Source organism: Lactuca saligna, chromosome 9, assembly GCF_052625555.1.
Source record: "Lactuca saligna cultivar CGN05327 chromosome 9, ASM5262555v1, whole genome shotgun sequence".
In the NCBI taxonomy this organism is placed as follows: domain Eukaryota; kingdom Viridiplantae; phylum Streptophyta; class Magnoliopsida; order Asterales; family Asteraceae; genus Lactuca; species Lactuca saligna.
In genome coordinates this window covers 175,955,560-175,979,554 of record NC_136425.1, presented here as the reverse complement: position 1 = coordinate 175,979,554, position 23,995 = coordinate 175,955,560, and the positions used below count along the sequence as shown (strand labels likewise).

Here is a 23,995-nt window from a genome sequence, read left to right as displayed (position 1 = left end):
AAGTGACTAGAGGAGGAAGATGGGAATACAAAATGTAGGCAACCGTTTACAAACAGAAAAATGGGCAATTACACCATGCCAACCAATCAATGTTGCCTTTTTTACCCTTATTTTTTATCCATAGGTGAGTGATAGATTTGATAATGTCTACCTGCATATAAGGGGACACCTGTTTATTTTTGAAGACTCTTTCATTTCTAGCTTTCCATATACTCCAAAGCATACCGTAACATATTCCCATGAACATTCTCCTTTTTTTTGAGCATCCGAAATGTGAATTTACAAGTGTGATCATGTCGTTTACTGTACCGAACTCTTCCATGGCAATACCACACCATTGAAAGACCCCTTGCATAACCATTTTCGCATATTTGCATCCAATCAAGGCATGGTCTGAACATTCATTGACATCCTCACATTGTTTGCATATTGGACTTTCCAAAGCTACCCCTTTAGACAAGAGACCTACAGCAGAAGGTATTTTGCCCAATTTTGCCCTCCATATGAAGCAATTAACTTTAATTGGAACTTCCTTTAGCCATGTGAAACGTCCAATGTTTACATTGGGGTTAAAATCCACTTTTTTCCGAAGAACATTCACCGAGTAAGTTCCATCACCCGTGAGATGGCACTTCCATGTCGCACCCGTGGGGGTAAATTCTTTGGATATCACCGAATCAATGGGGATGTCTTTTTTTTTTAAGATGCTTGCTAATGCTTGCAATGTTTTTCCATGTGCCTAATAATGTTTTTAAAATTATGCATGCTGATTATGGCATCGGCCCAGAGCGCTGCAGGTTCAGACCTCAATCTCCACCACCACTTCATAATGAGAGAAATATTTAGTGATTTAATGCTACTGACCCCGAGACCACCATCTTCTTTAGAAGCAATCACTTTGTCCCAAGAGACCCAATGAATGCATTTTTTTCCTTCAGATCCTCCCCATAAAAAAGTTCTGCGAATTGTTTCCAACTTTTCTACTACCCCTTCTGGAGCAACAAATATTGAGAGGTAATAGCTTGGTAGATTGCCCAATACCGATTGAATTAATGTTAGTCTACCACCGAATGATAGCATTTTAGTTTTCCAAATGGAAAGTTTTTTATGAAATCTCTCGATCACCGGTTTCCAGTTCTTGGAAAGATTCATGTCGCTCCGATTGGGACCCCCAAGATATGTGAAAGGGAGAGATGATGGTTTACAACCGAGGGTTGCTGCCCAACTGGAGACTTCTTGCGAGTCAGCGCCTATACCAAAAACCCTGGACTTATCAAAGTTAACTTTGAGGCCTGAAGAAACATGGAAACAATTCAGAATCCTTGCAAGGTTTTTTATATTTCTTTTCGACCATTCTCCTACGAACAATGCGTCATCAGCATATAGTAGGTGGGAGATGGTTCGTCCCCCGTGTGGTAGAACTAAGCCTTTGAAGACACCAATCTCACATGCAGCTTTCATAGCAGCGCTTAGACCCTCCATTACTATGATGAAGAGAAACGGTGAAAGTGGATCACCCTGCCGAACCCCTTTTGATATTGAAAATTCCTTGGTCGGATTTCCATTAACTAAGACCGATGTTTTAGATGATTCAAGACACCCCTTAATCCATGCCCTCCATTTGTCACCGAACCCCATAATTTTTAGATTGGAGTCAAGGAATCCCCAGTTAATGGAATCGAATGCTTTGTCGAAGTCCACTTTGAAGAGCAGAACTTTCCTTTTCGCCTTCTTTGCCCAGGAACAGATCTCATTAACTATTAACGGCCCATCAAGGATATTTCTTTTTTCTACATACGCTGACTGCACATCATCTATACAACTCCCCATCACTTTCTTTATTCTGTTCGCTAAGATCTTGGCGATGATTTTGTACAGAGAACCAATCAGACTGATGGGTCTGAAATCCCTAAGCGAGATGGGGTCTTTGATCTTAGGGATAAGTGAGATGAACGATGAATTGCATGACTTATCGAGTTTCCCATGATATTCGAAGAATTTAACCACTGCAGCAATAACTCCCAACAACACTTCCCAGTATTTCTTTATGAATTTGAATGTATATCCGTCGGGTCCCGGTGCTTTCTCGTTTCCACACCCCCACACTGCCGCTTTGATTTCCTCCAATGAGATGGGTTCTTCGAGCATTTGACAGTCAACAGGGGTGATCCTCTTGAAGTGGTTATTATTAAGTTTAGGTCTTGAGGGCCATTTTTCTTTGAATTTGTTTGCATAAAATTTAAAGGCTTCAAGTTTGATTTTCTCAGGATCGGTACACCAGGTGCCATTAATCATGAGCCCGTCTATTCCATTTTTCCGGTTGTTATTGTTTACCAGGCCATGAAAATAGCGGGTATTTTCATCCCCATCGATAGCCCATTTGATCCGAGATTTTTGCTTCATGTCACTCGCTTTGAGTTTTTTCAGTTCTGAGATTTTCTTAAAACAACCCCGTCTTTTCTGCACTTCATCTGGATTGAGGGTTCGTGATTCGGCTTCGTGATCTAACCATTCTACCTGTTTTCTGAACTTAATCAGTGCTATCTCTTCTTTGGGATGTTCTGTTGCCCTCCATTTTTTTAGTGCATCTTTGACATGCCTTAGTTTAGCAGCCAAGTATTGAGCAGGTGTTTCGTATCCTGTGAAATTGTTCCAACTAGTTATGAACGTGTTTAAATTGATAAAAAAAAAAAAAAAAAAAAAAAAAAAAAAAAAAAAAAAAAAAAAAAAAATTAAAGGAATAAAACTAAGTTCTATTATTGAAAGAAAAAGTGAATTACAACTATAAATACATAAATAAGGAAGGTATATATGGCTAACTTATGGCTAAATAAAAGGTCAATGAAAAAAATAACCCAATATTTTTTATTATGCTAACACTCTACACCATAAATATCTATTAAACTATACATGTACATATGAAACTCAATATATTTATTATGCTAACACTCTACACCCGTAAATGTCTATTAAAATACATATGAAGTGTATTTGTTACTAACAACATATGTCATTTAATATGATAGCCGTCGTGCTTTTGCGTGTGTTATAAAATCATCTAAAACGATACTTGTGAGCCTCGATTGCAATTCACATGCTAAGAAACATATACCCACACTGATTATGATGTTACGATAAGCATCAAATCAATTATACGACGAAGGTGTTGAGCTAAGTTATTAATCATAAAACTTAATGACATTATGTGGTCAAAATTATAGTTTATAGTTCCAACTATAAAAACCAAAGTCTTCTATGTTTGATAGAACATAATGAATACATGTTATATAGATTTTATTTTTTTTAACCGCCAAATTAAAATACTCTTAAAACTATTTATGTTTCCTAATAAGATTTAAGCCTAATAACTCTCATTTGAAAATGATATCCTTGACTAGACCAAAGACCATTTCAATCATAAAAATCATAAAATAAAATATTATTATGATATTTAATATTTTCCATGTCAATCATGATGGTACTTAGTTTTGTGGTGTAGTGTTGTAACTCCACACAATAGATCACAATAGATCTAAAGGTCAAATCCTAAAACATCCAAAATTGTTTGTTTGTATTCCGTAATTGACTTTTCAACATAAGTTTTTTTAGAGTTTAACCCGGGTCCTTAAAGATAATATGATTACCTTTTTATTTTATTTTATGAGATATATAATAATTATAAAATCTATATTACACAATGAGTACCTTGAAGGAGAATAAAAATGTGAGATTCATTTTTAAAACAAATAAATAGCTTTAACAAAAACTTCTAAATAAATAAATAAACAATAATCTAGTTTAGGGACACTATATTTTCCATTAGGATAAGTAATATTATAATAATATAACCAATTATTGAAGAAACCATTCATATTCACGACACGTGGACCTTGGCAGTTGATGGTTGGATCGACTTTATTTCTCATTTCTCAAAGTTAAATGTTCCATACCGTTTCTAGTTTCTACTATCCTTCTCTATATATAGTATTTCCCCTCTTCTTCCAGTACCCACAAAACTAGTTCTTTCAACCACCACCACCAATGGCCACCACTTCTCTCCACCAGTCCACCGCTGAAAGTGCCACCACCGTCGAGATTCAACAACCAAGTGACCCACTTCCTAATTTTCTCAACAGTGTTAAGCTCAAATACGTCAAATTAGGCTACCACTACCTCATGAGACACCTTGTTACCCTCCTATTCCTCCCTCTTATCGCCATCACCGCTGTCCATGCTTCCCAGTTAAACATTGATGAAATCGGAAAACTGTATCTTCATCTCCAGTATAATTTCATCGCCGTCATGGCGTTATCTGGAGTTGCCGTTCTTGGATCCACTGTCTACCTTATGAGTCGACCAAGACACGTGTACCTTGTTGATTACTCATGTTACCGTCCGCCGGAAAACTTGAAAGTCAAATTCGACGTGTTCATGGAACGCTCGAAACTGCATGGAGGTTTCAATGAGTCGGCGCTGGAGTTCCAAAGGAAGATACTTGAACGTTCTGGTCTTGGAGAAGAGACTTATCTCCCACCGGCGCTGCACAGCGTTCCGCCGGTACCTTCCATGGCCGCTGCTAGAGAAGAAGCGGAGCAAGTTATGTTTGGAGCTCTTGATAATCTGTTCAAATCCACCAACCTTGATCCCAGAGATATTGGAATCTTGGTTGTGAATTGCAGTCTTTTTAATCCGACCCCGTCGCTATCTTCCATAATAGTCAACAAATACAAACTCCGGGGAAATATTAAAACTTTTAACCTCGGTGGTATGGGGTGCAGCGCCGGCGTGATCGCCGTTGATTTGGCCAAAGACATGCTACAGGTACACCGTAACAGCTACGCAGTTGTCGTCAGCATGGAGAACATAACTCAAAATTGGTACTTCGGGAACAAAAAATCAATGCTGATCCCAAACTGTTTATTTAGAGTCGGTTGCGCCGCCGTGCTTTTATCAAACAAGTCCACCGATAAACGTCGTGCAAAATACAAACTCCTTCACGTCGTACGAACCCACCGTGGATCCGACGACACCGCATTCAATTGTGTCTACCAAGAAGAAGACGACGCCGGAAAAGTCGGAGTTTCACTATCCAAAGACTTGATGGCGATCGCCGGAGGTGCATTAAAAGCAAACATCACCACTTTAGGCCCACTCGTCCTTCCGATCAGCGAGCAGCTTTTGTTCTTCGGCACCCTAATCGCAAGAAAACTAACAGACTCCAAATTAAAACCTTACATACCCGACTTCAAGCTTGCGTTTGATCACTTCTGTATTCATGCCGGCGGGAGGGCAGTTATAGACGAGCTGGAGAAGAACTTGCAGTTGTCGGAGGAACACGTGGAGCCGTCGAGGATGACGTTGTATAGGTTCGGAAACACGTCATCAAGCTCGATCTGGTATGAGCTGGCTTACACGGAGGCTAAAGGGCGTATGAAGAAAGGAAACCGTGTTTGGCAAATAGCTTTCGGCAGCGGTTTTAAATGTAACAGCGCCGTTTGGGAAGCTATTCGAACCGTCAACCCGTCGGATAGTAACCCGTGGGCCGATTGCATTCATAAATTCCCTGTAGAAATATGTGTGTAAATGTATTATTTTAGTGTTGGAGAATTATAAAATATCATATATATACCCTAGTTTGACTTGTTTTTCCAACTCTTGAAGTAAGTATGATTGGGCTTATTGAACTTAAAGGGTTGTATACTTGTATTCTCTATTTGTTGTTTTTTTTTTTAATATAAGTAAATATTGGAAGTTGTTGTGCTCATTAACAGTAGTCAAAGATGCATGACGTCACATTTTATATATAATATATTTTAGTCTTTCGTGTTAAATTATAGACTAGTGATGGTACTTACACTGTCTCTTTCCCATTCGAGTGATATTTGAGTATTTCTATTAATCTTTAGTTTACGTACACGTGAAAAGGTGATACAAAGAAATTAAAATGAAAGAAAGTTGTTTATCAAACTAGTGTCAAAACTAATAATTTTATTTATAAAAGCTAACTTCAAAGCTAGAATGTGAAATTACCATTGAATATGGCTTTTCCTTTATGAATCGTACAGTTTCACTCACAGTAAATGGCTAAATGCTATGTTGGGTCGATTAGTAACTCTATATTAGTCATTACATAAGACATGGTCCGAATGCCTCAAGAATGTGTTGTGGATATATAAGATGTGGTAGCAATTTGATACGGTTAGTCGAGGTCAATGCCATTTAAAACATGGTTGAATAGGATTCACTATCTGCACTTACAGGTTCTTCAAAATATTTTATATGCATATATATACCACCAAGCTACCGCCCTCTTAAAGGCTACTTATGTCGTTTTCTCGATATAACTTCTCTTGTCCTACCATATTCTGAGAAGTAGCTGTAACATTTGTCATCTTATCTACAATCATTCGGTGGGTAGTGTTTGATATATAAATTCTAAATGATCAGCTCGTTGTCTACCTCATGTTCGACATTATGAGGGTGGACGGAGAGGGGTTCCGTTTGGGATGTATACGGTGGTCGACACCTGCCATACCGCCGGGAACACAGCTCCGCTGTTGCTTGTGTCTAGACGGTTTTAAATATATTTGAGGCCCTAGAAAAAAAAAAATAAGAGAAAAAAAGGTTACCAGTTACACAAATCATATATGACTAATGGATTGATTTTTGGGTTTTAGAAAAAACAATTTTTTTGGTGTTGCTTTGTTTTCTTTATATAAAAATCACAAAAGAATCGTGTGGAAAAAATGATATCATTTTATGTATAAATTTAATTGTTAAGTATATTAGAAATTATAGTTATTATTAAGTATCTATATTTCAGTTGAAAATAAGACAACTAACAAGTAGTATGAGTTTACAGTTTATATAAAAAGCTAAGATATAGTATTGACAAATCTTTATAAATAAAGTTAATCTTTATTTATTTATTTACTCTATTATATAAGTTCCATTTGTTTAGATTTTTATCATGGTTGGTTTATCATCCGTATAAAAAAATTATACCATTTTTAATTTATTTTATATTTTTATTTAAAAAACTAATTTAAAACAAAAAAAAGAGTGAAAAAGAAGTCACAAGAACACCCCACTCTTCTTCCCCAACCCATTTGGTCGCAATTCTGGCTCGAGAAGCATCGACTTCCTTTTTACTCACAGTCTTAGAAACAGTTGATTTTCGATTTCTATAATCTTCAACCTCAATGGCAAATAATGATCTATAGGCTAGACGATGTCATGCTTGAAGAAGTCAATGTCAATAATGCGTAAGAAGACAATGATGCTATTCTCAATGTGTAGTATATCTTTCTTGATATGATCTTAGTTTGCTTTGTTGTTTATTATATGGCTTTGAGATTAACCTTTAATTTTTCTACTTTTTAGCAAAGCCAATTTATATCGGTTTGATAACAATGGAAGGCAGTGGAAAGAAAGAGGTTCCGATTCACATATGTTATGTTGTGTCGTTATACCTACATGACTGTTCAAGCACATGCTGGAAAGGATAAGTCATGTGGTATGAGATTTTTGGTGACGTAACTCGTCAAGCATCTTACTCCCTGAGTTTGCTACTACAGAGCAGGCCCAGATGATTCAGTACTTGAGCATGTTCAATATGGATATTTGACAGTTTGTTTCTACCCAGCGATACAGTACCCTCAATGAGCTTCATGATACCGCAAGGAGGTGAGAGATTAAGATAGAGACCCAGACGAGGGAGCAATGTCAGGCTTTGATTCAGTCCCAACCTGCGGCGAAGTGGTTCAAGCCTGCTTATTCTTGATCTAGTGGACAAAGGGGCCATACTTGTGGCAAGTGTAGAAAGGTTCTTGAGGGTGTTTGCCGATATTCTTCTAGGTGTCACAAATGTGCCAAAGATGGGCATTATGCGAAGGACAGTCGCCAGCAGGCTCCGTTACTGATTTCCCGGATTTGATACCATTGTGAGCAGGTGGGCCATGTGAAGGCCCAATGTCTATTGCTTTTTGCCAAACCCGTGCAGGCACCAACTACTTCTACTTTGAGGATCGCGGATGGACAACAGGGCTGGATGGAGCCCCCGAGGTCTCGCCGTCGTGCGTCCTAGCTCATAACAGAGGAGGCCAAGGCGGCGTCAAACGTCATTACTAGTATGTTCTAATTTCTTATACTGTCAGATTATTTTATGGTATGCGTATGTTTATGATTCTGCTAGGTACCTTCTTAGTAAAATCCTTGCCTACTCTTATGCTTTTTGACTCGGGTATGAGTCGGTCTTTTGAGTCTCAGTCTTTCAGGAGGAGTTTTGATATGATTCTTGGAGATTTGGAGTGTCCGTTGTGGGTTTCTATCACCAACGAATACGGGGTTTCAGCATCAAGTGTTTTTTGAGGTTGTATTTTGGAGATTTTTTAGGTACCTTACCCAATTGACTTGATCCCTCTTCCCATGGGGATATGTGCATGATGGTAGGGATGAACAGTTGAGCAGGTTCTAGAAACAATAAAATAGATCGATAGATTCTATAAACAACAATGTGAATCAAATAACAAGAACAATGATCAAAATAGTGTCGAATTCTTAGATTATCAAAGCTCTAGAAGAGTCCAACGAGAACTTCTCTATGAGAGCTAGGTAGGGCAATACTTTTTATAACCTTAATTGTTACATGCATGCAATATATAGGCTAGACGGATATGCACGAAATAGAGAATGGATAGGCCTATCTCTACAATAAATAGCCTATACAATATACATTTGACACAATACTAATAATCCCAACAATTTTCCCCCTTTGTGTCAAATAAGGAAGGAGAATCTTCACGGTTGTCTCTTCTCAACCTTGAACAGTCGTGTCCTCAGATTCAGAAGGGTGTTTCTGATCACAAGATACCACTTGATCATATCAGTAAAACATTTCAAATCAACAGCATCATTGGCTTTGCATGCTTCAGTTAGACCCGTAATGTTGTTCAGAGCAATAGTTGAATATAAGTGCTTGTCGAGTAAGAATGTCACACCCCTACTAAAGCGGAAATACGGGACGTGGCAGTACAAAGGGTTTCATAGCAAAAAATTAAAATACAACACCAACCGTAGTATTAAAAATCATTACAAATTTACAATGACTTTCAACAACTTTTAAAAAGAAATTACAATGTATTTAAAAGTCAACACATGCAAATGCTCCTACAAGTGTTGTGTCTCTACGTGCCTCTTACTAGATGATTCTTGAAAAAGCATGTAAAACGAGCATCAACTATACAAATAGTTGGTGAGTACTCAAAAGTTTATAACATAATATAGTTTGAAATCATGATAATCAGAATATTGATAACAATTTCCATAAACAAATGTTGTTAGGTCATAATTATGTGGTTTGGGCTAGGCATCTATCTTGTATAGGTCTTGGTGGGATGTTAGAGTGTGTAGTGGTGGTTGTGGTTTGTTAGTAGGTGTGTGCGGCTGCACACGCTGTGTGCGGCTGCACACTGGCGTGCTGATGTGGGTAGTATAAAAGGGTTGTGTCGGTGTGTCAGAAATGGACTAGCGAATAGTGACGTATGTGTGTGTACTTTCAAGGTGTACCTGACATTTATGAGCTATAGATGTGTGCATGCTTGATGTTATTTTTCTTCTACTCCTTCTACACTCTATTTTGATTGTTATTGCTTCTTTGATTACTGATTTGGATCATAAGTTTGGGGATTAACAATTGGTATCAGAGCAAATTCGGTATCAATTGAAGCATTTTAGAGCGTGAGGTTGCAAAATGTTACTGTTTTTGAAGTGCATTTGTAATTTTTAATCAAGGAATTGTTGTTTGTCACTGTTCTCAATAGTTTGAAATCAAAATTCCATAAAAAAAACTGAGAGTTTTGCGTATGCGGTTGAAACATTGAAGGTGTGCGGTTGAAACATTGAAGGTGTGCGTTTGGAACTTTGAAGGTGTGCAGCTAAGACTTTGAAGGTGTGCAGTTGGAACTTTGAAGGTGTGCGGTTGAGACTTTGAGGGTGTGTGGTTGAGTGTGATGTTGGTGTGTACGGTTGTGATCTGGGGCACGACCGTACACGCGTGTACGACCGTACAACCGTAATCAAGTGTACGGCCGCAAGTCCTTGTGCGGTCGTAAACCCTCTCAGTTGTTGGTCAACCCAAGCTTGTAATGACCTGGGTTCCCAAACCTAAATAATCCCACTCATTGTGCAAGAACAGTTGCGGAGGATTGTCATTAGACCTTGGTATGTCGACAGTGGTTGTTCCAGGCACATTGACAGGATACATCTCCCAACTGTACGCCATTTAGACTTTTAATGAGGGCTATGTTTCCTTCCCAGGAGGATATGGAGGGAAGATCACTCAAAAGGGAATAGTTACAAATGGAGTGCTGAGTTTTGGGAACGTCATCTACGCTCCTGAGTTAAAGTGTAGCTTGTTGAGTGTCTCACAAATCAGCTTATGGACTACGGATAATGATATAAGGTTAAGCAGTGAAGACCTCGATGCTATCTTTGACACTGTCCATGATGTTGTCCAACCAAGACAGAAGGAGTTAGTGGTGTTCCCAAAGTGACGTCTCCAACTTTTGATCAGATGATCGACACCTTTCAACCGATATGGATATAGCTTCATGGATTCCTCCCCTTATTGGTGTTATTCCAACATCTATGCCATCGATGAGTGATCAAATACTGACATAAACCTTTAATCCTCCTGTGAAATGAAGACGAATTGATCTGAGGAAGGGAGCACTTATCCAAGAACAAGCACCACCAGTCCAACAAACCTCCACAGCTGCTAAACCAACTCAATCGAACCTAATAGGCCCAAGTAATGTTAGATCTTTGTTTGAAGTCGGGAGTTCTTCTGCTCCAGGGGTTTTTCTCCTCCATAACCTGCGCATGATGCTGCCTCTGTGAGGCTTGCCAGGTTTCTTGCTCAACAAGATTCAGATCCTTTACCTCATGGAAAATGAATATCAATAGATGAAAGGGGTTCAGGGGGAGCAGAACCATCTATCTCAGAGCTCAAGGAGGAGATCACTACTCTTAAACAGAAGATCATCGAGAAAGATGTTCCGATCTGAAACCTCGATATTCGAGTTTCCGAGCTTGAAAATGAAAAATTTTCAGAAGTCTAAACAGATCTTCGATCTCTATCTTAATCTTGGTGCCATATCAGCAGGCTACTTTGACTTGAAGAACAAGCTTATTGCAGAATTTGTTGACAAGTTCAAGACCACAGTCAAAGAGCCTAGTGCCACTGCAGTGATGAAGTTTCAAAATAGCAATTGCACTATTCATCTTATTGATGCTAAAGATCTTTTGCAATTCAGGAAGCGAGACATACACACCTTGGTGATGTTGATTAGGAAGACCTGAGTTCATGCTAGCCAAAAACCAAGGGGGAGATTGTTAGGTCATAACTATGTGGTTTGGGCTAGGCATCTATCTTGTATAGGTTTTGGTGGGATGTTAGAGTGTGTTGTGGTGGTTGTAGTTTGTTAGTGGGTGTGTGTGTGCGGCCGCACATGCTGTGTCCGTCCATACACGTGTATGCGGCTGCACATGCGTGTACGGCTGCACATTGGTGTGCTGCTGTGGGTAGTATAAAAGGGTTGTGTCAGTGTGTCATAAATCGACTTGCGAACAGTGATGTATGTGTGTGTACTTTCAATGTGTACCTGACATTTATGAGCTATAGATGTGTGCATGCTTGATGTTATTTTTCTTCTACTCCTTCTATACTTTATTTTGATTGTTATTGCTTCACTGATTACTGATTTGGATCTAAACTTTGGGGACTAACAATTGATGTTAAAAAAAATTGTTAGTCCCCAAAATTTAGATACAAATCAGTAATCAGTGAAGTAATAACAATCAAAATAGAGTGTAAAAGGAGTAGAAGAAAAATAACATCAAGCATGCAGACATCTATAGCTCATAAATGTCAAGTACACCTTGAAAGTACACACACATACGCCACTGTTCGCTCATCACTTTTCTGACACACTGACACAACCCTTTTATACTACCCACAACAGCACACCAGTGTGTAGCCGAACACGCATGTGCAGCCGCATACAACGTGTGTGGCCGCACACACGTGTATGTGTTAGGGTGCAAAGTCACTCTTAGATGTAGTGGTTTAGGCTTTCCCCTTTATATGTGTAAATGGGTTGAGTCTTTCCTATAAATAGGAAGTAAGTGACTCCCATTATGTAAGTGAATCCATTTGGAGTGTTAGACTAGAGAGAGAAAAATTGTACAAACTCATTTGTATATTCTTTCTAGATCTAATAAGAGCTTACAAAGATTTATTTACTCCTTGTGTGCTTGATTTTACATGATGATTCACTAGATCTTTCATATTCCACACATGCCATCATAATCAACACAACTACAATTGGTATCAGAGCGGGTGTTCTTGATTTCATCAAGAATTGATCCTTGATGGTTATCATGATTTGGTGATTCATTTTATGTGTAACAACTGGATTTTCAGGTATCTTGTATGTTTATGATTTTTGGTGTTCTGAGAGGGGACTCGGCGAGTTGGAGCTCAGACTCGCCGACTAGGATCGCGGAACTGGTCGCGGGATCGCGCCTGGACTCGGCGAGTCTAGGATATGGACTCGGCGAGTCCGCGCTGTGTTATGAAACCCTAATTTCTCGGGTTTGGGACCTATTTAAAGGGCCTTATGGCCGTCATTTGTGCTCACCAGTCCCTTGAGTGAAACCCTAATCGAGTGTGAGCGTTTGGAGCAAAGGAGGAGGCCATTATTGATCTTGGAGGTGTCATTTTTGCAAGGAAAGGGAGAACTAGCTAAGGGAAAGCAAGTGGAGCCACTTCTGAGAGTTTGGAGTCCAGAGCATCACTATTGTGGTAATAATTTCGAGCTATCTTCTTCCTTGTTGATGTTTATTTTGATTTAGGGTTTGTTGAACCCTCTTGTGGCAAGATCTAGTGCCCCCTTGGTCCCTTATGTGGTTTAAACCATAGATTTGGACCCTTGGAGGTCTAGAGTGTCCCTTTGCCCAAGCTTTTTGGGAATCAATGGAGGTTTTGGATTGGAATCCTTATGCATTAGGTCAAAATTCTATTTATGAGCCATAGGGTGTGTTATGGACACCAAGCGAGAAGCTTTACGTGATGAATCAGTCTAGGGAGGCCAGATCTATAGATTGTGGAAGCAGATATGACCTTAGAAGCAAGTTGGAGTGGTTGCATGGCATGGACTCGCCGAGTCCGATGAATAGACTCAGCGAGTAGTTTGAAGATTGCCTTGGGTTCGCTCAGTGAGTGGTCCAGTCGAGTCATAGGGTGACTTAGTGAGTCAGGGTGAGTTAGAGAGGGACGACAGGTGGACTGAGTTGAACTGGGACTCGCCGAGTTGTTCTTGAGACTCGGCGAGTTGAGTCGGGGTGGCCCTGCGATTCTTCCAGATGGAACTCGTCGAGTCAGGGGGAGTACTCGACGTGTAGAACGGGAATTCTAGAGAGTTGGTGAAAACGTCTAGACTCGCCGAGTCGCCATAGGGTACTCGCCGAGTCCGGTCAAAGTTGACCATTGACCTTTGACTGTTGACCGGAGTTGACCTGTGTTGACTTCTTAGGGATAGTCAACCTTAGAAATATAAAGTGTTAATTAGAGATATATGATGTTATAGGAGGATTAGAGCTCGGAGGATCGAGCACGAGGGATTTCCAGGGTTCGTGAGATACCGAGATACGCGAGGTGAGTCTTCTCACTATACTTTACCTTGAGTAGGTAACCAGAGTTATGTGATAGAGTATTTGTATGCTATGTAGGTTATGTGTTGTACTGCATTATTTCTATGTGATTTATGTGGTGCATGTTTATCAGAGTTAGAACCTGAGGGTTCACAGAGTTTGGGTGCACGGACCCACAGAGTTATAGCCTCGAGTGGCTAATATGTGTTATATGTGGTATTTTGGGGAACTCACTAAGATTTGTGCTTATAGTGTTTGATGTCATTGTTTCAGGTACTAGTGACGACCGCGGGAAGGCGTCGGCTTGATCCGTACACACACACATACGGAGTTTATACATTTGTGATCTTGGGATTTTGTATTGACTTGAGTTGGATAATTAATATGGTTGTTTTATGAATATTAATTGAATTATGTTCTATGAAAATTTGAAAATTTTGTTTTGAAATTTACGGTGTTACAATTTGGTATCAGAGCCTTGGTTTGAATGATTCGGGTACACCTTCGGGAGTATTTGAACTCAAACTGAGGATTTGGAAAGATATTTTCAAAAGAAAACTTAAATTTTCTAAGAGTAAAAGATTTTCTTGAAAAAGAAACAAATTCCAGGAAGAAACGTGTGTACGATCAGTCAGCGCCCGAACGGTGAATTCCCAAAATACCTTTATATTATGTAATATTGATATTGATATGATGTATCTGCATGCTAGAGTAGGCTAGGTATTGCTATTAGGACTAGAGTGGCCTGATTTGTGATGCCTTAGCCTAGGGAGAGGTGAGTTGCTATGAGATGCCTGAGAGTGAGTAGGTAGCAGCGAGGGGCTTATGAGAGATCTATTAGAGAGTGGTCTACGCATGATAGAGTACTTGGGATTTGGGATCCGAAGAGGAAGATTTGGGGTGTGTACTGAGACGGTGTGGACAGTAGTATCGGGCCCGTACTACTGAAAGCACCAGGGCGGTGCACGGTCCAAATAAGAATCTTTGGAATACCAAGAATCAAGGAGGGATGGACTATCGAGTGTGAGTATGCTCGAGTGAATTCTAATTTATCACATGTTGTATTTCAGAGGTTGATCATAGTGAGGACACGTTATATGCCGGAGGGTGCCGGAGCTAGTGATGAGGAGATTCGAGAGATCATTCACGAGGAGGTGGCTACGGTCATCAGAGCTGAGATACCAGAGATGTTCGGGTCTATTAAGACCTCACTGATTGAGACATTTGACGAGCGTTACGCCGCTCTTTCTGAGGCTGCTGTTGAAGTGGCTATCGCAGCGATCACTGCAGCGAGACCCTAGGGAGGTGATGCGTCGCTGTTTCGGGAGTTCAGCAACACCAAACCACCAGAGTTTGATGGGACACAGGATCCGGTGGCAGCTATGAGGTGGATATCTGATATGGAGGGGTGCTTCTTCACTTGCTCATCTCCTGAGCATCTGAAGGTTCGGTTCGCGTTGAACCAGCTTCGCTTGGGAGCGAAGGACTGGTGGAAGTTTGTGACGGCACATTTTACGCCTGTTGAGCTTTCGGCGGTGACCTGGGAGAGGTTCACTACCATGTTCCGGGATGAGTACGTTCCCCAGGTGGAGAGGGAGCGTTTGGCACAGGAGTTTCTGACCCTCAAGCAGGGTACTGAGTCAGTTACAGCGATCACGAGGATGTTCCATGAGAGGGCAATGTTCTGCCCTGAGCACGTGTCCACTGAGCAGGCACGTATGAGCCGCTACTTGAGCATTTTGAGACGGGATATTCGGGAGTTCGCCGCGAACTCCTCGTATCGGACATTTGTTGAGCTTCAGGAAAATGCCCGGAAGAGGGAGATTGAGCTTGAGACACAGGCCAGGGAGGAGGCGGAGTCTCAGGGGAGGGATCGGTGGCCGACACAGTCTCAGCCGGCAGCCAAGCAGGCCAAGCTCGCTGATCCCAAACCCGGGAGCCAGAAGGGCCGCACTTGCGGGAAGTGCGACAAGGGTCATGATGGAGTCTGTCGAGTGGGATCTTGCTACAAATGTGGCAAGGAGGGGAATATGGCCAAGGACTGCCCCAAGGGGTTTGCAGTGTGTTTTCACTGCAACCAGACCGGACACCGGAAGGCGGAGTGTCCGCTGTTGCGCGGAGCATCTCAGGGATCTGCTCCTGTCGCCATCAGAGCTACAGAGAGTCGGCCCGTGAAGGCCGAGGCACCGAGAGCTCGAAGGAGAGCCTTTCAGCTGCCTGCGGAGGAGGTCCACGCTGCACCCGATGTTGTGGCTGGTACGTTTCCTTCTATGTATTTATTTTGGTGTTGAGATATTATGCTTATATTATGTTATGCGTAGGTACCTTCCTTGTGAACTCTGTGCTTGCTTTAGTGTTATTTGACTCGGGTGCGAGTCGGTCTTTTGTATCTTTGGCCTTTAGTCAGCATATCAGTGTTAGTCGTGAGGCATTGAGTCGGCCTCTGAGGGTTTCCATAGCTGCCGATAGAGTGATTTGTGCCACGGAGGTCCTCCAGGGATGTGTGTTAGAGATTTTTGGGGTTGAGTTTCCGATTGATCCGGTTCCAATTGCAATGGGTGATGTCTGTGTCATTGTGGGCATGGACTGGTTGAACCGATTCGGCGCAGTTATCGACTGTGAGCGTCAGCTGGTGACCATACGAGATCCTAGTGGGGGAGTTCTTTCAGTGTACGACGAGGGTACACGTTCTGGATCAGCCTTTTGTTCGGCCGCTAGGGCGAGGCAGTGTTTACAGCAGGGCTGTAAGGGTTTTGTGGCATATGTGATGGATACGCGGGTGGCTTCCGTGAGACCGAGTTCAGTGGAGGAGGTTCCGGTGGTGCGTGAGTTTCCAGATGTTTTTCCCGAGGAGTTACCGGGTGTGCCTCCCGTGAGGCAAGTAGAGTTCAGTATTGATTTGGTTCCGGGGGCCGCACCTATCGCTAAGGTGCCTTATCATCTTGCACCTCCAGAGATGCAGGAGTTATCCTCGCAGCTTCAGGAGCTGCTGGGGAAAGGGTTTATTCGGCCGAGTAGCTCGCCGTGGGGAGCGCCCATTCTGTTTGTGAAGAAGAAGGACGGTTCACATCGAATGTGTATTGATTACCGAGAATTGAACAAGCTGACGGTCAAGAACCGTTACCCGTTGTCGAGGATCGACAATTTATTCGATCAGTTACAGGGAGCATCTTGGTTCTCCAAGATCGATTTGAGATCGGGCTATCATCAGGTGAGAGTGCGGGATGAGGACGTCCAAAAGACAGCGTTCAGGACGCGATATGGGCATTATGAGTTTGTGGTGATGCCTTTTGGGCTCACCAATGCCCCGGCTGTGTTCATGGATCTCATGAACAGGGTATGCAGGCCGATGTTGGATCGGTCAGTGATTGTATTTATCGATGATATTCTGGTATATTCGAGATCTAGAGAGCAACATGAGGAGTATTTGAGGGAAGTTCTTGGGGTTTTGAGATCGGAGAAACTTTATGCAAAGTTTTCCAAGTGCGATTTCTGGTTGCGGGAGGTCCAGTTTCTGGGACATCTTGTTAATCAGGAAGGGATATTGGTCGATCCGGCCAAGGTTGACGGGGTGATGAGTTGGGAGGTGCCGAAGTCACCCTCTGAGATCAGGAGCTTCCTTGGGTTGGCAGGGTACTATCGGAGATTTATCAAGGATTTCTCCAAGATCGCGGTGCCACTCACCAGATTGACCCAAAAGGGTGTTGCATTTTCATGGGGTCCCGAGCAGCAGACCTTTGAGACGCTTCGCCAAAGGTTGTGCGAAGCCCCGGTATTAGCTCTTCCGGAAGGGATGGAAGATTTTGTAGTATTTTGTGATGCATCGATTTTAGGGCTGGGAGCGGTACTGATGCAGAAAGGGCATGTGATAGCATATGCATCGAGGCAGTTGAAGCCTCATGAGACGAGATATCCCACGCACGATCTAGAGTTGGGGGCAGTGGTGTTCGCCCTCAAGATTTGGCATCACTACTTATATGGGGTTCGTTGTACGATATACACGGACCATAAGAGTTTGAAGTACTTGATGGATCAGCCTAACCTAAATATGCGGCAGAGGAGGTGGTTGGATGTGGTCAAGGATTATGATTGTGAGATCCTGTACCACCCGGGCAAGGCTAATGTGGTAGCTGATGCGTTGAGCCGTAGGGCAGAGAGTACTCCACTGCGAAATGTATGTTTGAGATTGACCTTGATAGCTCCAGTTCTGGATGCCATTCGAGGGGCACAGGCCGAGGCTGTGCAACCGGAGATGCAGAAGAGGGAACGGGTCGTTGGTTTGGTTTCAGAGTTTGTTTCGGATGGTCGAGGGCTTATGACTTTTCAGGGCCGGATTTGGGTACCGTTTGTGGGCGGTACGCGTACTACTTTGATGGAGGAAGCGCATAGATCGAAATTTTCGATCCATCCCGGGGCTACGAAAATGTACTTGGATTTGAGGAAGGAGTATTGGTGGCCCTGTATGAAGAGGGACGTTGCATGGTTTGTCGAGAGGTGTTTGACATGCCGAAGGGTTAAGGCCGAGCACCAGAGACCGCATGGCAAGTTGCAGCCATTGGAGGTTCCTGAGTGGAAGTGGGAACAGATCACTATGGATTTCATCACCAAATTGTCGATGACTGCCTGAGGAGTTGATGCAATTTGGGTGATTGTGGATAGGTTGACGAAGAGCGCTCACTTCCTTGCCATCAGTGAGAGTTCTTCGGCGGAGAAGTTGGCGGAGGTTTATGTGAGAGAAGTGGTATCTCGGCATGGGGTGCCGATCTCGATTGTTTCGGACCGTGATGTGCATTTCACTTCCAGATTCTGGAAGAAATTTCATGAGGAGTTGGGGTACTAGATTGCATTTTAGTACGGCATATCATCCCCAGACAGGCGGCCAGAGTGAGCGGACGATTCAGACGCTTGAAGACATGCTTCGAGCATGTGTGTTGGATTTCGGGGGTAGCTGGGATGCGTATTTACCCTTGGCAGAGTTTTCCTACAATAACAGCCATCATTCAAGCATTGGTATGCCGCCCTTTGAGCTGTTGTATGGTAGGAGGTGTCAGACCCCCATTTGTTGGGGTGAGGTTGGGCAGAGAGTGATGGGCAGTACAGAGATTGTGATTCAGACGACAGAGCAGATACATCAGGTCAGACAGAGGTTATTGACCGCCCAGAGCCGACAAAAGAGTTATGCAGACAGACGCCGGTCCGAGCTTGAGTTTCAGGTCGGTGACTTTGTTCTCCTGAAGGTTTCCCCTTGGAAAGGAGTGATTCGGTTCAGTAAGAGGGGCAAGTTGGGGCCCCGGTTTATAGGACCATTTCATGTGATTGCGAGGGTAGGCCGGGTAGCCTATCGGTTGGAGTTGCCAGCAGAGTTGGGGCAGATCCACGACACTTTTCATGTGTCGCAGTTGAGGAAGTGTATAGCCGATGAATCGGCAGTGGTTCCATTAGAGGATATTCAGGTGGATGCAAGCCTGAATTATGCCGAGAGACCAGTGGCCATCAGAGATCGGAAGATCAAGGTTCTGAGGAATAAGGAGGTACCTCTGGTGTTGGTTCAGTGGCAACACCGGAGGGGATCGGAGATGACCTGGGAGCCAGAGCGTATGATGCAAGAACAGCATCCGGAGCTATTTTCAGAGCGAGACTTCGAGGGTGAAGTCTAGTTCTAGTGGGGGAGAGTTGTAACAACTGGATTTTCAGGTATCTTGTATGTTTATGATTTTTGGTGTTCTGAGAGGGGACTCGGCGAGTTGGACAGACTCGCCGAGTAGGATCGCGGAACTGGTCGCGGGATCGCACCTGGACTCGGCGAGTCCAGGATATGGACTCGGCGAGTCCGCGCTGTGTTATGAAACCCTAATTTCTCGGGTTTGGGACCTATTTAAAGGGCCTTATGGCCGTCATTTGTGCTCACCAGTCCCTTGAGTGAAACCCTAATCGAGTGTGAGCGTTTGGAGCAAAGGAGGAGGTCATTATTGATCTTGGAGGTGTCATTTTTGCAAGGAAAGGGAGAACTAGCTAAGGGAAAGCAAGTGGAGCCACTTCTGAGAGTTTGGAGTCCAGAGCATCACTATTGTGGTAATAATTTCGAGCTATCTTCTTCCTTGTTGATGTTTATTTTGATTTAGGGTTTGTTGAACCCTCTTGTGGCAAGATCTAGTGCCCCCTTGGTCCCTTATGTGGTTTAAACCATAGATTTGGACCCTTGGAGGTCCAGAGTGTCCCTTTGCCCAAGCTTTTTGGGAATCAATGGAGGTTTTGGATTGGAATCCTTATGCCTTAGGTCAAAATTCTATTTATGATCCATAGGGTGTGTTATGGACACCAAGCTAGAAGCTTTACGTGATGAATCAGTCTAGGGAGGCCAGATCTATAGATTGTGGAAGCAGATATGACCTTAGAAGCAAGTTGGAGTGGTTGCATGACATGGAATCACCGAGTCTGATGAACAGACTCGACAAGTAGTTTGAAGATTGCCTTGGGTTCGCTCAGTGAGTGGTCCAGTCGAGTCATAGGGTGACTCAGTGAGTCAGGGTGAGTTAGAGAGGGACGACAGGTGGACTGAGTCGAACTGGGACTCGCCGAGTTGTTCTTGAGACTCGGCGAGTTGAGTCGGGGTGGCCCTGCGATTCTTCCAGATGGAACTCGTCGAGTCATGGGGAGTACTTGACGTGTAGAACGGGAATTCTAGAGAGTTGGTGAAAACGTCTAGACTCGCCGAGTCGCCATAGCGCACTCGCTGAGTCCGGTCAAAGTTGACCATTGACCGTTGACCGTTGACCGGAGTTGACCTGTGTTGACTTCTTAGGGATAGTCAACCTTAGAAATATAAAGTGTTAATTAGAGACATATGATGTTATAGGAGGATTAGAGCTCGGAGGATCGAGCACGAGGGATTTCCAGGGTTCGTGAGATACCGAGATACGCGAGGTGAGTCTTCTCACTATAATTTACCTTGAGTAGGTAACCAGAGTTATGTGATAGAGTATTTGTATGCTATGTAGGTTATGTGTTGTACTACATTATTTCTATGTGATTTATGTGGTGCATGTTTATCAGAGTTAGAACCTGAGGATTCATAGAGTTTGGGTGCACGGACCCACAGAGTTATAGCCTCGAGTGGTTAATATGTGTTATATGTGGTATTTTGGGGAACTCACTAAGCTTTGTGCTTACAGTGTTTGATGTCATTGTTTCAGGTACTAGTGACAACCGCGGGAAGGCGCCGGCTTGATCCGTGCACACACACATACGGAGTTTATACATTTGTGATCTTGGGATTTTGTATTGACTTGAGTTGGATAATTAATATGGTTGTTTTATGAATATTAATTGAATTATGTTCTATGAAAATTTGAAAATTTTGTTTTGAAATTTACGGTGTTACATTATGATCTTGGATCTTCTTGTTTTAGAGAGTTTTTGGATTCTAGAAATCGAATTCATCTTTGATTCTATTTATAATTCGATTTTCTTCACTAGAATTCAAGTGATTTTTGCTTTCTCTTTCTAGAAAACCCTTTCAAAATCACTATCTCTCTCTAGAATTCTTCAAGTTTTTGTGATCATGGTGGATTTGCCATATGATTCCTGGATTGTGATCATTGAAGATATCAAATACAAAGTCAATGAAGATCAATTTCATGGGTTGATGTTAAGCAAATTGATTTCATGGGGTAATATGGTTTCTTATGGAGGTTTGAAGGATGATCATGGAAGCTTGGTATTTCAACCAATTTAAAAGATTGCATGGTTGAATAAAATTTCCTTGTCCATATTAGTTCGTAGTAGAAATTAAAAGGAAGGAGAAGAAAGAGATTTTTTCAATAAGAAATACATTTCTCTAATTGAAAACCCAACTGATCTTCGTGCTCTTAAGTTTGTTGAAGTTCTTGACAATGCAGTTCAATGTGATGTTCTTGATGTTCAAGAAAAAGGAGTTCAACTTGATTCTCATGATGAAAAAGTTTTTTGCTCAATTGGAGTTCAAACCAATGATATTGTGTGTTCTTGTGATTCGTTTGAAGGAATGATTCCTTATCGGAAGTCGGTGATTCAAGAAGTTCACAAGTATCAAACTCCAAAAGATTTGATTCAAACTCACAAAGTTCAAGTTGTGGAAAGTGGGTTTGTTCATGGAGTCAAGTCTTCAAGATGAAAAAATATGATAAAGAAAAATAAAAAGAAGATTAATCGCAAAAACAAGCAGGTTTACTTAAAAAAATCGTCAAATGTTGTGAAGCCGAAATTTGTGAAGCAAATTTGGGTTCCAAAGTAACAATCTCCAAATGTTGCATTGAATTTGAAGTCAAAACCCAAAAGTGTTGGTGGTTCTTTTGAAGATGTTCTTGGATCGTTGAAGAACACGAAGAACGAGTTGTACATCTCGCATAATGGGTGGTACAATGTTCAAATTGGAGATTTTCTCATTCCAACAAAAGAATCAAGATCTTCCAAATTTTATTCGTTCGTTGAAAATGGATCTCGATTCGTCAAAAAGGTATCCCAAATTCTCAAATGGATTCCAAAATGTCCATGAATTCGATTCATGTTTTGCGTTTTTGTTTTTGATCGATTTGTCTCATTGGATCGAAATTCGTTTTAACCCCTTTTTTTGATCCAATTATTTTTTAGATCAAATCACAAAATAAAAGTCATTTTCTAAAAATTGATCACTATTCTTTTAATTCTTTCTAGGCACAACTGATGATTCATTTTGTTCGAGTGTTTACTGTTCATGTCCAGTGTTTAAGCCCAAAAATCCGAGATTTCAATTAATTGTCAATTTGAGTCTAACATATCGGATCTGGTACTGTTCATTAATTGAGCCCACTGATTCAATAAAATCATTCGATACATACGAGTCACTAGATTGTATCATTTTTATCATTTGGTTTTTTAATATCTCAGTTTAATCGATTTGTTCCTGAGTTCTGCTTTCATCTCTTTGTTCCTAATAATCGATGATTGTTGTTTGTGAGATTCGATTTCAAATGATTTGTATATGATGAAATTGATTTGCTTCATGTCATAGAGTAGAAATCAATAGTTGGATCTTGATTTTGATGAATTGAATCATGAACATATGAGTATGTCGATAACTAATTTTTGATTTTGAATGCTATCGAAGGGTTGTTCTCGAATATCGATCGATTTCATTTGATTTCTTCATATTATTCTCATTTGATTTGAAAGATCAAACCTTCAAAAGTCAAAATTCTTTTGATAATAGTCAAAATTGGTTTGAGTGAATCGATTAAGAATGCTGGGGATCAATAAGTCAGATTTAATTTGATGATTGCATACGAGAATTGAGTTTGCATACCTGACTTAGAAAGGGAAGTAAAACTGATAAATGATAGTTTGGAATCGATGGAGCCCTGAGTCAATCGACGAATAGGTGGAACGAAAATTGTTTGAGTTTTACTTCTTGATGTCGAACACAGTTCATATTCGCATCTTGAATACTTTTTAGAAATCGATTTGGATAAACTGAGTTGTGAGTTTGATGTAAGCATCGAGGGTTGGTGGTGTGAGTTCGCAAGTTCGATTGTTGGTTTATGATGTATAAAGCTGAAGAACGAACTTTGGGAAGGAAATGGTTTGAAAAACAAACTGAGACTCACGAACTCAGAAATGTTCGTTTGTTGATACTGAAATCGATATAGTGGGTTGATCGATTTTAATTAGAAAGGCTGAAATCGAGTTTGGTTTAATATTGGTGAACTGTGATAACGAAATGGGTTGATTTTCAAACTCACTTCGCAATTGGTTAATCAATTTAGAGATTGACAAGGGTTCGCATTTGGTGAAACAGTTTTGAGGTCAAAATTAGTTCGCATAGAAGTTCAAGACTTCTTGTTTGAGGATGCTAAGGCTTCATATTGTGAATTGGTTGATTGGGTTGATGGTCAAACATGAGTTTGCATACATGGTCAAAAAGGTTCGCATATAAGATAGTGATATGGTTCGTTCGCATCCATGTTTCAGTGACGTGCGAAGAATTTGACATGCGAAGCGTTCCCTGTTATAATTCGTTCAATGAAGAAGAAAACAAATATTATCAAATTGGGTCCCTGATCTTTTCACAAAATGACAATTTATACCCAACTTCGAAAATGGGTAATAAAAGCTGAGAAATTGCCGAATTTTCAGTTCTGGTCCCTGCAGTTTGTGTGAATTTACACATTCTACCCAGTTTTGCAAATGGGGGTGTGTTTCGCATATTTGGTTGTTTTGGGCGCAACGGCTCCCTGCAAGTTTCAGAATGTGACAATTTCTACCCGGT

The 23,995-nt window shown here is 41.5% G+C and overlaps 1 pseudogene; it reads left to right on the top strand.

The window, feature by feature from the left end:
• Positions 1–3,971: 3,971 nt before the first annotated feature.
• Positions 3,972–5,633, top strand: LOC145014611 (3-ketoacyl-CoA synthase 9 pseudogene; annotated as a pseudogene).
• The last annotated feature ends 18,362 nt before the right edge of the window (positions 5,634–23,995 follow it).